This window comes from Megascapheus bottae, unplaced genomic scaffold (genome assembly GCF_031878675.1).
Source record: "Megascapheus bottae isolate mThoBot1 unplaced genomic scaffold, mThoBot2.hap1 HAP1_SCAFFOLD_62, whole genome shotgun sequence".
NCBI lineage: Eukaryota > Metazoa > Chordata > Mammalia > Rodentia > Geomyidae > Megascapheus > Megascapheus bottae.
In genome coordinates this window covers 764374-778308 of record NW_028327533.1, presented here as the reverse complement: position 1 = coordinate 778308, position 13935 = coordinate 764374, and the positions used below count along the sequence as shown (strand labels likewise).

The window sequence follows — 13935 nt, the reverse complement described above, 5'->3', positions numbered from 1 at the left end:
ACATATGTCACAGGGCAGTGGGCACTGACTGCACTCAGGTTTACACATAGGTGTGAGCACACAAGAGCTAGCATCTTTGAAAGGAAGAAACCTATGGGCTGTAGGTGGAATAGTGTGCAGTGGTCAAAGCGTGTACCCTTTTCAGGGCATAGAATACTGAGGTGCTGGGGTCAAAGCAGGTCTTGGTGTCCTGAGTCCCAGGACAAAGTATGTGAGAAGCCCCAGACCTGGGGAACAGTGTACCAGCGAGGCTCCAGCACTATCTGCAAATCCAGAGGAGCTGGATTCGCTGCCATAGCAGCAACAGAGGGGGCCGGGATCCAATCCTGAGTCACAGTGGACCCAGTCTACGTGAACCCTGCTTACCAGCTCCCAGTACACAACAGTAGATGACCACTCAACCCACCCCTGCCACTTTCTCACCACCCTTTGGGTGGGGCAGGTGGAACAGGAGGCATCATTGAGGCTGGAGGGGGAGGTCTGATGTTGGAACTACCAGATTCCACCAGAAAAACTGGAAAGCTCCATGGATCTCCATGGATACAGGTGTTTGCTAGCAAGTGTGTAAGAGGGCACCACAAGCCTGTTGGCTTCACGGTGCCCATCACTGGTGTTGGGGGTGGGACTCGCTCTGCAGCGCTGACTCAGTGCAAACTTGGGGCTTGTGCGGCCTTGCTGGAGAATGTGCTCCAGCAGCCTCTGCCTCTGCCATGGTGTAACCTAAGCACCTAACACCCTGAGGAGCTAGGATGACATGCAGCTGCCAGTGGCTCCCAAAGTTAACCTTATCTTTGATTTAGAAATTTTTTTGTCAATAACAGTTCAGTGTGAAGTAACAGGATATACTAATTGGATAAAAGTTAAGTGGACATACATATGTGAGAAATTTACAATTTAGAAATAATGTCAGAATCAAATCTGTTTACGCTAGTATAAACAGTAAAACACTTAGGAATAAATATATCCCAGATGAACGATACAGAGACGATTGGCATGGCCCCTGTGTGTGGATAACACACAAATTTGTGAAGCATTCCAAATTTTCCATATATTTTTGTCTATTTGAAATAGGATAGGGAAGGGGGAAACAAGATGATTGGGAAGATAGGGTGGGAAATGGTGACAAAAACATGAGAAACGGTAGTGGTAGCAATGTTTATGAAGTAATCCACGTTCTACCTGGTAAATACAATGTAATCCTTCTATTAATTACAATAAAATATATTTTAAAAATATACCCAAAATGTTACCTTGAACAATGAAAATTACACTGCACAGATAGTCTTGAAAGCATCCCAGTTTTTGCCTTGTCTCCTTGCCTATAAAGAATTTTCTCTTAAGGAAGGAAATAATTATTTTGTATAATTATATTTGCTGTCCAGTTCAAGTTGATATATTCAAATATGCTCTATGACCTCCATTTTCATGTGGAAATAGCTCAGGTTCACAAAAAGACCAATGAGCAACCATGTACTTGAGGACTGAATACCGTGTATGAAAGTTTCTTCCCCAATATTTCATGATCATGTTGTGTGTAAAGGATCATCAAAAATCATAATAAGCTGGGCCTGATAGTTCACACCTGTAGTTCTCGCTACTCAGCAAGCTGAGATCTGACGATCATTGTTCAAAGCCAGCCTGGGCACTAAAGGCCATGAGACTCTTATCTCCAATTAACCACTAGAAATACAGAGGTGGTGCTGTGGCTCAAGGGTAGGATGATCGCCTTGTGTTGAAGAGCTCAGGGACTGCGACCAGATGAGAGTCAAGCCCCACACATGAAAAAAAATCATAATAAGCCTTTATGATAGAAGCATAGGATCTCACATATGAGGCAGACAAGAGATCTATCCCAGCCAGGTGTGGTGGCTCACACTGCAAACATAGCTATTCAGTAGTTAGCTGAAGAAATTATTAAAGAAAAGGCAAGGCCAGTAGTTTGGCCTAGAGGTAGAGTCCTTGCCTACTACAAATGGAAGCCTGGGTTCAATTCCTCGGTACCACATACATAGAAAAAAGCCAGAAGTGGTGCTGTGGGTCAAATGGTAGAGCTCTAGCCTTGAGAAAGCCCAAGGATTTTGCTCAGGCCCTAAGTTCAATACTCAGGACTGGCAAAAAAAATAATTTAAAAATTTTGATTTATTTAATAAATGAATTTCCTAATAGGACAGGTCAGTCATCAGGAGAGCCATCCCATATCACTCAAGGAACAGGATGAGCGATGGTCAGCAAAAGGTGGGAGACAAAAGGGGATGGGGACTGACACTAGTAACTGCTTTCTGCTTCCCTGGGCTTGGGCTGCTTCATGGTTCAATGCCCATGGGAAGGTCCAGGGTCTTTTGCCTTGCTCCCTGTTCCTAAATGCCAGGACCTGTATGTCTTTAGTGCTGAGGCTGGCTTTGAACCCTGATTCTCGGCTCTCAGTCTTCTGAGTAGCTAAGATTACAGGCATGAGCCAACAGCACTTGACTCAAGGCTACTTCTACTATTAACTTCTTATTTTTTATTCTTTGTGGGTCATGGGGCTTAAATTCACCCTGGATGTTGTCCCTGAGTTCTTCAACTCAAGGCTACCACCCCACCCTTGAGCTAAGCCCCACTTTCAGTTCTCTCAGAGTGTCAATTTGTGAGAATTAATGCCCCTACTACATGGTGAATGTAACGGTAACCCCACGATACATTACCGCAACAATAAAAAATAAGGTTAAAAAAGTCTCAGGTCCTTTTGTGTGTGGGCTGGACTTGAACCTTGATCCTCAGAAGCCAGCCTCCTGAGTAGCTAGGATTCTAGGTGTGACACACCAGGACTGGTCCAAACATCTTGTAACTTTCTTTACTCCCTCATTTTTTCCATTACTACCAGAATTAAGTTTAACAAAAGCATTTCTTAATTGTGTGGTATAGCTATATTCATAGAGATGGAGAAAGGGAAAGTAGTGAAGGCAGATAGATACTCATCCTCCTGAGAACTTTCCATTAATCCTCCAGAACATGGAGAAAGCACAGACACTTCATATCATCCACCTTGGTGTCATACTATAACTCAGAAAAAATGTAATCCTAGCGAATCAGGAAGCTGAGATCTGAGGACTGACCTTCACAGCCCCCCTGGGCAGTTAGGACAACTGAAGACCAAGAGACTGTTATCTCCAACTAATCACTAGAAAAAAGGGAAGTGGGGCTGTGGTTCAAGGGGAAGGATGGTAGCATTGAGGTGAAGAGCTCAGGGACAGTGCCCAGGCCCAGATTTCAACCCTCATGAACCCCCAAAAAAGGTGTTAAGATAGATTTGAATTTTGTGAAAATTTTATAATAAGCATGAAATTGCAGCTTCCATTCAAAATTAAACTCTATGTAGTATGTCATTTCTATAATGCATGGACATACAATGGGAGATTTTAGAGGAGTAGTGGAAAATGGATGCTTTCCACGTTCTTGGCTGATTAAAAGTCATTGAATATTTGTTCCGTTTGCTACTTTTCTTCTAGTGAACCTCTTCTCTGATGAATACTGGGGTGTGCCTTCCAGACAAAAGATTTTACTCCATTGTTATAATAATGAGATTTCTCTCTCCTGTGTGTTTTATAAGTACAAAGCCAAGAATTCTTAGTAAAGGACATTCCACAATTGTTCCATTCAAACAATTTCTGTCCTATGTGTTTCCTTCTGCAAACTGAGGTATATGACTTGTTGAAAACATTTCATGGGTGCTGGTGGATCAAGCCTGGAATCCTAGCTACTCAGGAGGCTGAGATCTGAGGATCACGATTCAAAGTCAGTCCTGGCACAAAAAGTCCAAGAGACACTTAAATCCAATTAACTACCAGAAATTAATTACTCTTACATCCAATTAGCTAGCCGACATGTAAAGTAAAAAACAAAAACAAAAGCAACAAGTTTCCACATTTGTTTCATTCATAGGATTTCTGTCATGTGGAACCCTGAGCTGTGCCTTCTGAGTGAAAGACTACACATTTTCTGCATTCATAAGCCTTCGCTCTGTGTGGATACCTTGATGGAAACCGAGCTTTTTTGAAGAAGGATTTCACATATTTTATTAGTCTTAAGGTTTTTCATTGTTGAGACTTCTTTTATGGTTGCTTAGGTGTCATATCTATGTGAAGGACATTGCACATTAATACATTCATATGGTTTCTCTCTTGTATGTCATCTCTGATGATTAGTAAGGCCTTCCTGTAGATGAAAGAGTTTCCACATTCATAAAATTCATAAGGTTTTTTTGTTTGTCTCTTCTGGTGGTTGGCCAGGTCTGCCTTCTTGGTGAAAAGTTTTCTACATTAATTACATGTTTCCTCTCCTGTGTGTGTACTCTGAGGATTAGTAAGGTTTGCCTTCCGGATGAAAAACACTTCACATTAATTAAAATGCATTAAGTTTCTCTCTTGTGTTTGTTGTGATTATTAAGGATTGTTTTCCAGGTGAAAGACTCCTCATCTGTTACATTGAGAATGTTTCTCTCCTGTGTGTGTTTTCTGATGCAAAGGGAGGTATGACTTCCTTCTGAAAGACTTTCCACACCTGTTACATTGATAAAGTTTCTCTCCTGAGTGTGTTCCTGGTTTTGGCGATCCAACCTGCCTGTCTCCTGGTTGGGAGATTTGGCTGTGGTTTGTGATGTAAAATAAGGCTACCTTGAACCCATGGATTGACCCCGTTGCCCTCTCTGACCACACCTAACTCCCCCTGTCCGTCCTACTTCTATGTTAATAGATTCCTGCATCTTACTTTAGCCCCTGTTTTTTTTCCCATTAAATGAGTCTGCTGTGACATTCTCCCTGATGAGTCTGTGTCTTCCCTCTGGAGAATGGAGGGCTGGGTGAAGGCGGCCAGCCGGCCCAATCCTTTCTTGGTCTCGTCTTAGTCCGGGCGAGTTCTCTTTGCCCTTCCTGCTGGTCAGGAAGCAAAGAGTGCTAAAAACCCCGAAAATATGCAATCAAAACCTGCAGGACTTCAATGGGAATACAAACCACATCAGTAGATCTTTGAAAGCATAGCTTCCAGGTGAGTGTTAAAGGGAGCAGCAGTACTTGAGAAGGTAGATAATGATTGATTTGGTCCTTACAAGATTTCACATATGTCCCCAAATAAAAACATGCTAAAAAAAAAACGTACCAAAAAACATGCTATTGTAATCAATTTTGTTATTAAATTTCCAAAGATTATGGCTGATCATTGATAGCCTGATATTTCCTTCCTAAACAAAAGAAAGGGTAGCATGAAATTTTGTGAACTTTGCCTACCTGCTACAATACAATATAGTTGGAAAGTGCATCAAATATTTCTTGATAAAATTTTCATTTATTCTCAGCCATGTTATACTCAGTGTTCAGTAGGCTGAGATCTGAGGATCATGGTTCAAAGCCAGCCCAGGCACTAAAGAAGCTGAGACTCATCTCCAATTAATCGTATATAGTGGGATTTCTTATCTCCAATTAATCACTAGATCTTATCTCAGATGAATCACTAGAGAATGGAAAGAGTGATTTCTGAAAGCATCATAAAATATATCAAAGGAAGCTTAACTTTCAAGTAAACAAAGACCACAAAGCACTTTAATAGCCTACATGGAGAGTAATTTAAGGACAAATAGCTAACTCATTCCTCCAGAATATTTGAAGGTGTGTTTGACCACATTATTTCATTAACTGCAGTAGAACTTAACACAGTTTAATGTTAGGCATGAGGATGAGATTTCTGATAAGTTGATAGTGAAAATTTACCTTCCACGGGAAGTTACTTCCTAGGTGTCATTGAATCACATAACACGTGTGACTACGTTTTATCACATTAGAAAAAGTAGAAACAAATGAAGTAAATCTGCACTAACTGAGACAGACTGTAAGATGTTATAATCTGCTAAATCCAGAAACCATCTTTATCTGACTTATGAACACGTTCCCAAAGCTGAATCTGTTTTTTCTGTTTTTAATTCTTGGACACCCTTAGATTCATAAAATGCAATGTAAGAAATAAAAAGCAACTCACCAAAGACTTTGTCATTCTTTCCTGCTGTTGACAATGAGCAAAAGATTCTGGAAGCATGGCTGGGAGAGAAGGCAAATGAAGAGGTCAGGAAAGAACCTGTGTGATTTTTCCCCACAGTTTGTGGAGAAAATTTAGGCACAGTGGCTCACTCCTGTAATCCTAGCTACTGAGGAGGCTGAGACTTGAGGTTTGCTGTTCAAAGCTAGCCCTGACACTAAAAAGTCCATGAAACTCTTACCTTCAATTAACCATGAGAAAACTACAAGTAGGGCTGTGGGTCAAGGGGTGGGGCAGTAGCCTTGAGCTGAAGAGCTCAGGGACAATGCCTAGGCCCAGAGGTTAAGTTACACACACACACACACACACACACACACACACACACACACACACACACACACACACACACACAAATTATACATGGGCTTTAAAAAGCATAAATCCTTCTTATGGGAGAAGAATCTTTAATATCTCAAGTAGAATGTTATACTCTCCACTGAAGATGAATCCCCAGTTCATTAAATATAGATTTTATACAAGCAATTCCATTCTAAATATACATACAGAATTTGTAAACTAATGTTCTCATAAAAATAATTCAATAACTGAAATCAATTAATACGAATTGCACCTTCACTAAAACTACTTATTACTGAAAATACTCCTTCGGGATTTTTCAACTACTTCTCAATTCATGCTAAGTTTCCATATTCACAATTGACAACAGAAATGTCATGATTGCATGGTGGGATAATTTTTTACAATAAATCCAAGCCATTTGGGAGTGATTCAAAACCACAGCATTAAAGGCAACTGCCCTCAGTGAATACAGTTAGGAGTCATTTTAATAGCTGTACAGAGACTGCTCTCTGCCTTGGGACTTTTTGGAAACAGCTCTGAGCTTCAGTGGCGCTGAGCTTTCAAAAGGTAAACTTCATATGCAGGTGGTCAAGCAGGTTACACTGGACTTCTTGATTTAGGATTTGGACTGTCCTCACACACATTAGTAACTGAACATCCCTCTTTCAAATCACAAGTTTTCTATTTTGGATTATTTTATTAGAATTATAATTTGTGCCAGGTGCAGTGTCTCATTTCTATAATCCTAGCTATTCAAGTGTTGCGTGGGCAGGGACAGTGTGTGACAGGGGCAGTGTGTGAGAGGGGCAGTGTGTGACAGGGACACTGGGTGACAGGGACAGTGCGTGGAGCTGCGCCTTTCAGAGGGAATGGGGTAAAACTGACCTGCGTGGGTCATGTCCTTTGGTCTAAAGCCCAAGCTCATCCACTAATTTTTTGTTTTTTTTTTGTTTTTGTTTTTTGGGTTTTTGTTTTGCCATTTGTGGGACTTGAACTCTGGGCCTGGGCCCTATACCTGCGCTCCTCCACTCAAGGCTGCCACCCTACCCCTGAAACACAGCAGCACTTCCCTTTATAGTGATGAATTGGAGGTAAGAGTGTCATGTTCTTCAGTGCCAAGGCTGGCTTTGAACCTCAATACTCAGATCTCAGGCTCCTTAGTAACTAGGATTACAGACGTGAACCACCGCGCCCATATCATCCACTACTTTGTGCCTTGCAAAGACCACTTGAGAAGAAGTTTTCTGATTCTCCAAAGAACCTCAAGCCAAGAGGAGGGCAAAGACCCCTGAGACCACCAGGCGGCATGCCACACCCAAGACAACAGGGACCAACTGTGCGAATGCAGTCACCTGTGAGCAAGGGGGCAAATCTGGCCCAGCACTCAGGAGCCAGTGGCTGGCTGAGTTCTAAGGAGTTGGTGGGGACCTCAGCAGACCAGATCAGCTTCAATGGAGAGGTGAAGAGGGCCGCCGTGGTGACCTGCAGAGTGGGGGCCTGGGGAGAGAGAGAAGGACCTGCGTGGGCCCAAGGCTGGAGGGTGCCTGTTTAGGGGTGATCTCTGCAAGCTTGTGGCTTGGGCCTGAAGTAGTCCATGCAGGCCGGGTTCTGGGAGCCTGCTGGGCTCACTTTCCAGGCAGATCCATTCACAAGGTGTGGCCTGTCATCTGAGGAGGTGGGCTGGACTTTCACATTCGGGGACCATAGACCCCCATCAGGACCTACTGCAGTCATGCCCACTTTCCATTGGATCCCAAGAAGGGCTGCGTGCCCCATCTCCACCCCACCTTCCCACTCCACTCACCTCCAGACTCCTCCAGCCTGGCGCCCTCTCAACCGCTCCACTCCCATGGCTGGATTCCCTCACCACACCAGCTGCCCCACTGACATCCTCACTGCCAGGCTGGATGCCCTCACCATGCCAACTGCCCCCATTGATGGCCTCACTGCCATGCTGGATGCCCTCTCCAGACTGCCATCATCAGGCTTGTCACCCCCACCCCTACCTTCTTCCCCTCTCAGCATCATGAGTCGGGCCTCCTCAGGTCTTCCTTTTAACCCACCCTGCAGGCTTCTCTGCTCAGTCTGTGGAAGCCTTTTGTTCTGGCACTCGTGGGTACAGGGCCTGCTGCCCAGTCTGTCTCTTTCATGACTGCTTTCTGGCTGACTTGGTCTGGTCACACAGCCCATTCTACTGGGGGACTCGGTGGGACCCCCTGCTTTCTTCCCACCTGGTGAAATCACAGGCTCAGCTGCACACCCGAGCCCTACTCCAGAACCCTTCCCCACATATCTATCCTGCAGTGCTGCTACACCCAGCATTGCAACTACATGTACCAGAGCCCACGGGCCATTCTACACATCTGTCCATCCCAAGATCATTCTATCCAAGGCCTCTAGCCCATCCTCAACCCAGAACTGCCCCCTCTCCCTTGGTGCTTACATGCATATGTGGCTTCTGTAGCTCCTTTCCACACCCTGGAAAGCTCCCTTGGGACTTCTCAAAGCCTGGACCTGGAGCTGCCCAGGGCAGGGTGAGACAGGAGGGCAGACAGCTGTTGGTAGTGTTTAGGTGATCCGCAGTTTCCGCCGAGAAGAGGGGATTGAGGGGGCTGAGGGAGAGGGGGGAGGAGAGGAGAGGTTGTGAGAGGCTCTGGGAGTCTGTGCTAGTGCCCTCTGTGTGTTGATGGTTAAGGAGGGTGAGAGCAGAGCGATGAAACCCTGGTGGTTGTTACTTCCTCTTGTGCTGGAGAAAGACATGTTCCTTCTTCCAGTGGTGGCACTTCCAATGTGGCCCTCGGTGGCCTAACCTCAGTCCCCCTGTGACTCCTCTCTGCTCATCATCAGGCCTAACATCCCCCTTCTTGCTGAGAGGAAGATTTATCATGTGCTCTCTGACTAGTTAGGCCTCTCCAGACTGGTAACACTCCAACACTGACATTCCAGAAGGACTCTGGTGGCTTGCTAACCTGTCACGTCATGCCCACAGCCCTTCCCTGTGGCCCTTAGTACCCATGCAGGTGCCAATGGACCTCAGCCTCCTGACCCAGGCTCACCCTCAGCCAAGCTGTCACCGCACTGCCCAGAGCCCTGAGATCTGGCGTATTCTACACCAGACATGCATCTGAGAACTTGGGTCTTAGCCTGCAGAAGCTAACACCACTTGGGCCTCTGCTCAATCCCCCGACATCTCCTCTCCCCGAGCTTGCTATCACCAGCCTAGTGTCCCAGTTTTCCCAGGCATGATCGCTAGCACATTTTAGCACTAGGCCTCTCTGCAGCACACACTTTAGATGTGAGCAGGACCCTATGCAAGGACAGCACCCATGGGACAGAGTTAGAGAGAGGTAGAGGGACAGGGAGGAGAAAAGCAAGACTGACTTACTACACTTGTGATAACCAAAGAAACTTTAGCTTATTTTGTTTCTTAGACTCACCTGGTCAGAGTCCCACTTCAGCCTCTGAGAGCTAGGCCTCTGGATGGATGAAGCCCTTGCTGGATGTTATATCAGTTCTTTTCAAGGCAAGTGCTGTACCACTTGAGCCACAGCACCATTTCTGGCTTTTTGGTAGATAACTGGAGATGATAATCTCATAGACGATGCTGCCTGTGTGGGCTTTGAACTATGAACCTCAGATCTCAGTTTCCTGAGATTACAAGTGTGAGCCACCAGCTCATAATTTCTGGAGGTGGGGAGCCCAGAGCATTCCAGAAAGAAATGTGATTGGGAGTGGCAAGAATGGAATCTACATGAATGGGTTTCAGCTCACCCTGTGGTGGGTGTGGAGCCTGTGGCCTGGTACACATTTGTGAGTGGGAAATTCATGTGTGAATATATAAGTATTGTGTGTGTGTGTGTGTGTGTGTGTGTACAAACTAAGGTGTGTGATGTTCACATGCATGTGTGTGTCAGGTATCAGTGTGTGAGTGTGTTGATGGTGTATCTCAGGTGAAGTGACTGTGTGTTGTTATCATTACCAAGAGTCAGAAAATAGAGCATAATTTAGCCATTGGCATGAGTGATAAATGGTGTGTGTGTGTGTGTGTGTGTGTGTGTGTGTGTGTGAGTGTGTCTCTGTGTGTGTGGTGTGTGTGTGTATGTGTGTGTGTGTGTGTATGTGTGTGTGTGTGTGTGTGTATGTGTGTGTGTAGGCCTGTGGGTGTTACAACCAAAAGCCTGGACTTTAACCTGACAGCCACCCAGAGAGATGAATGATTTCTGGCAGTAAGCAATTACATGTATGTTCATCAGGATCTTCCCAGCTGCCAAAGGAAAGTTGACTTGAGGGGCCAGGCCAAGTTAGAGCAGGCTGCTCTCATTACTGGGATGGGAGACACCAGCATGCCCTGCAGGTGCAGAGGAATTCATTCACTGTGTAAAAACACAGAAACCCTAACTTCCTGAAGGAAGGAATGTGTGTGTGTGTCTGATGTCCTGGCTGAGGTGAGCAATGCCACCTTTCCTGAGAATTCATAATTCACCACCGAAGCCCTGCTATGCCGGGTTCTTAGTGTTGCCTCACAGGATTTTTTTTGTCAGTACTGGAGCTTGAACTCAGGGCCTGGGCACTGTCCTTGGAAACTTTTTGCTCAAGGCTAGTGCTCAGCCACTTGAGCCACAGCACCACTTCTGGCTTTTTCTGTGTATGTGGTTCAGAGTAATCGAATCCAGGCTTTTGTGCATGCTAGTTTAGGCCATTTTCCTGGTCCCTCACAGGATATTTCTGTGGTCACTTCTTTTCTTTTTGTGGGTCATAGGCTTGAACTTGGCTGAGCACTGTCCCTGAGCTCTTCAGCTCATGGCTACCACCCCACCCTTCAGCCAAGCGCCACTTTCCATTTTCAAGAGTTTTATTGGAAAAAGTGTCTCAGGTCCTTTTGTGTCTGGGCTGGCTTTGAACCTTGATCCTCAGATCTCAACCTCTTGAATAGATAGGATGACAGGTGTGAGCCACCGCGCCTGACTCTGTGGCCATTTCTTCACCTAGCTTGCATCCCCCAGCTCATTTCTGTAGATGGCCTTGCTCAGAACCTCCTCCCCCTACTCAGAACCTCCTCCTCAAAAATCTCCTCCTCCTCCTCAACACCTCCACCTCAGAAATTTTTCCTTCGCCTCAAGACTTCCTCCTGCTCCTCCTCCTCCTCAGAACCTCTTCCTTCTCAAGACCTCCTCCTCCTCTTCAGGACCTCTTCCTCCTCCTCAAGACCTCCTCCTCCTCAGAACCTCTTCCTTCTCAAGACCTTCTCCTCTTCCTCAGGACTTCTGCTTCCTCCTCAAGGCCTCCTCCTCCTCGTCCTCCTCAAGACTTCCACCTCCTCATCAGCAACTCCTCCTCCTCCTTAAGACCTCCTGCTCCTCAGAACCTCCTCATCCTCCTCAAGACATCCTCCTCCACCTTAAGACCTCCTCCTCCTCAGGACTTCCTCCTCCTCAAGACCTTCTCCTCCTCCTTCTCTTCCTCCTCCTCCTCTGGATCTCCTCCTCCTCCTCCTCCTCCTCCTCTTCAAAACCTCCTCCTCAGCCTCAAGACTTCCTCCTCCTCAAGACCTCCTGTTCCTCCTCAGAACCTCCTCTTCTTCCTCAAGACATCCTCCTCCAGCTCCTCAAGACCACCTCCTCCTCCTCCTCCTCCTCCTCCTCCTCCTCCTCCTCCTCAAGACCATCTCCTCCTCCTCCTCTTCAAAACCTCCTCCTCCTCAGGACCTCCTCCTCCTTCTCCTCAGGACTACCTCTTCCTCCCCTCCTCCCCCGTATCAGGATTCCCGCCCTAAATCTTCACTGGCCTGATCAGAGCTCCCCTCACTCACGGGGTTTCCACTCATCTTTGGTCCTGCACCACCTCTATCAGGCCTGCAGAACTCACCCAGGAGTTCCTGGCAGCAGCTCCGCCCCGGAGCCCTGCCCCACCACCTCAGCAAAGGCTCTGCCCCTCCCCAGAACCCCTCCCCACAACACAGCCCCACCCAGAAAGGTCTCTGCCCTGCCCTGCTGCTTCAGCAAGGGCTCCGCCCCACACCCTGAGCCAGGCCTAGCCCAAGAGCCCAGCCCAGCCCCAGAGCCCCATCCTGCCACCTCAGCAAAGGCTCCACAGTGTCCTGAGCCTGCCCCGCCACCGGAGTCCCGCCCTGACGCCTCATCAGTGGCTCCTCCCAGTGCCCTGAGCCCTAGCCCACCCCTGGAGCCCTGCCCGCCCCACCACCTCAGCAATGACTCCGCCCCGCCCCCAGAGCCCTGCCTCTCTGCTTGGCCGGGCCTGCCCAAGCCCCTCTGCTCCCTCCTCCACCAGCAGAGCACCAGCTTGGCTAAGGACTTAGTGGTGGGCTCTGGTTGGCTATGATTGCCTCCTGCAGTCCAGGGCCAGGGCAGGGCTATGGCTCAAGTAGTAGAACACCAACCTGGGTGAAAATGCTTAGGGACAATGTCTAGGTCCTGTGTCCAAGCCCCACACAGACAGACACACACAAGGCCCTGTGTCCAAGCCCCAGACAGACAGACAATGTCCTGTGTCCAAGTCCCACATACACACACAGACAGACAATGTCCTGTATCCAAGCCCCACACATACAGACACAATGTTCTGTGTACAGGCCCCAGACAGACAGACAGACACACACACACACACACACACACACACACACACACACACACACAATGTCTTGTGTCTAAGCCCGACACAGACAGGCCTGAAATCCCTGAAAGGTAGGTTGGGAGGTTCCTCCTTCCAAGTGACAGCATGGCCTTTCAGTATAGTCCCCACCCTGAGAGAAGCATCCCCACCTCCCAGCCACTCATCAGAGCCCCTGCGGGGAGGGGGGGAGAACCCTGGGGACTCTGACAGGGGCTTTGGGCCTGCAAAGGTTGCAGAAGCCACAGTGCCCCAGGGTGGAGCCACCCCAGAGTCACAAATTGCTACCCTAACGCCTGTAACCTCAATTCATGTTTCCTAACATTAACTTTACAGAAAAATAGTTCACTACACATCAAATATCCCACTTAAAAGATATGCTTTAATGACCTTGAGTATACATAGATGTGTACAAACATCATAACAAATACCAATCACTTCCGTCACCCCAGAAACAAGCCTCGTGTTTAGCCCTCACCGCTACCCTCCCAGAATCTCCTGTTTTTGTGAATCTACCTATCATAGGTATTTAAGAATGAAGTATTTTATAACTGAGGGATTCTATGGTTGGATTCTTTTTTTAATTTTCCCCTGTTGTGGGGCTTGAACTTTGGTCTTAGACCTGGGTGATGTCCCTGAGCTCTTCAGCTCAATCAATGCTAACACTCAACGCCAACACTTGAGCTTCAGCACCACTACTGGTTTTCTGATGATTCACTGGAGATGAGTATCACAGTCTCTCATGCCCGGGCTTGTTTTGAACTTCGATCAACAGATCTCAGCCTCCTGAGTAGGTAGGATTACAGGCGCAAGCCACCGCACCTGGCAGGATTCTTTCACTTAGCATCATGTTTGTAAGTATCATGCTAGAGCTTGACTCAGTATTCTTGGCCAGAATAGGGAGAACTGGGGGCCTTATATCTGGATAATGTTCCATTCTCAAAG

At 46.9% G+C, this 13935-nt stretch overlaps 1 non-coding gene across 1 annotated transcript; it reads left to right on the top strand.

Annotated features, from left to right (window-relative positions):
* The first annotated feature begins 940 nt into the window (after nucleotides 1-940).
* Nucleotides 941-1045, top strand: LOC150039701 (U6 spliceosomal RNA). Its single transcript, XR_016534261.1, has one exon. It is a non-coding gene; the product is annotated as a U6 spliceosomal RNA (small nuclear RNA).
* Nucleotides 1046-13935: the final 12890 nt, after the last annotated feature.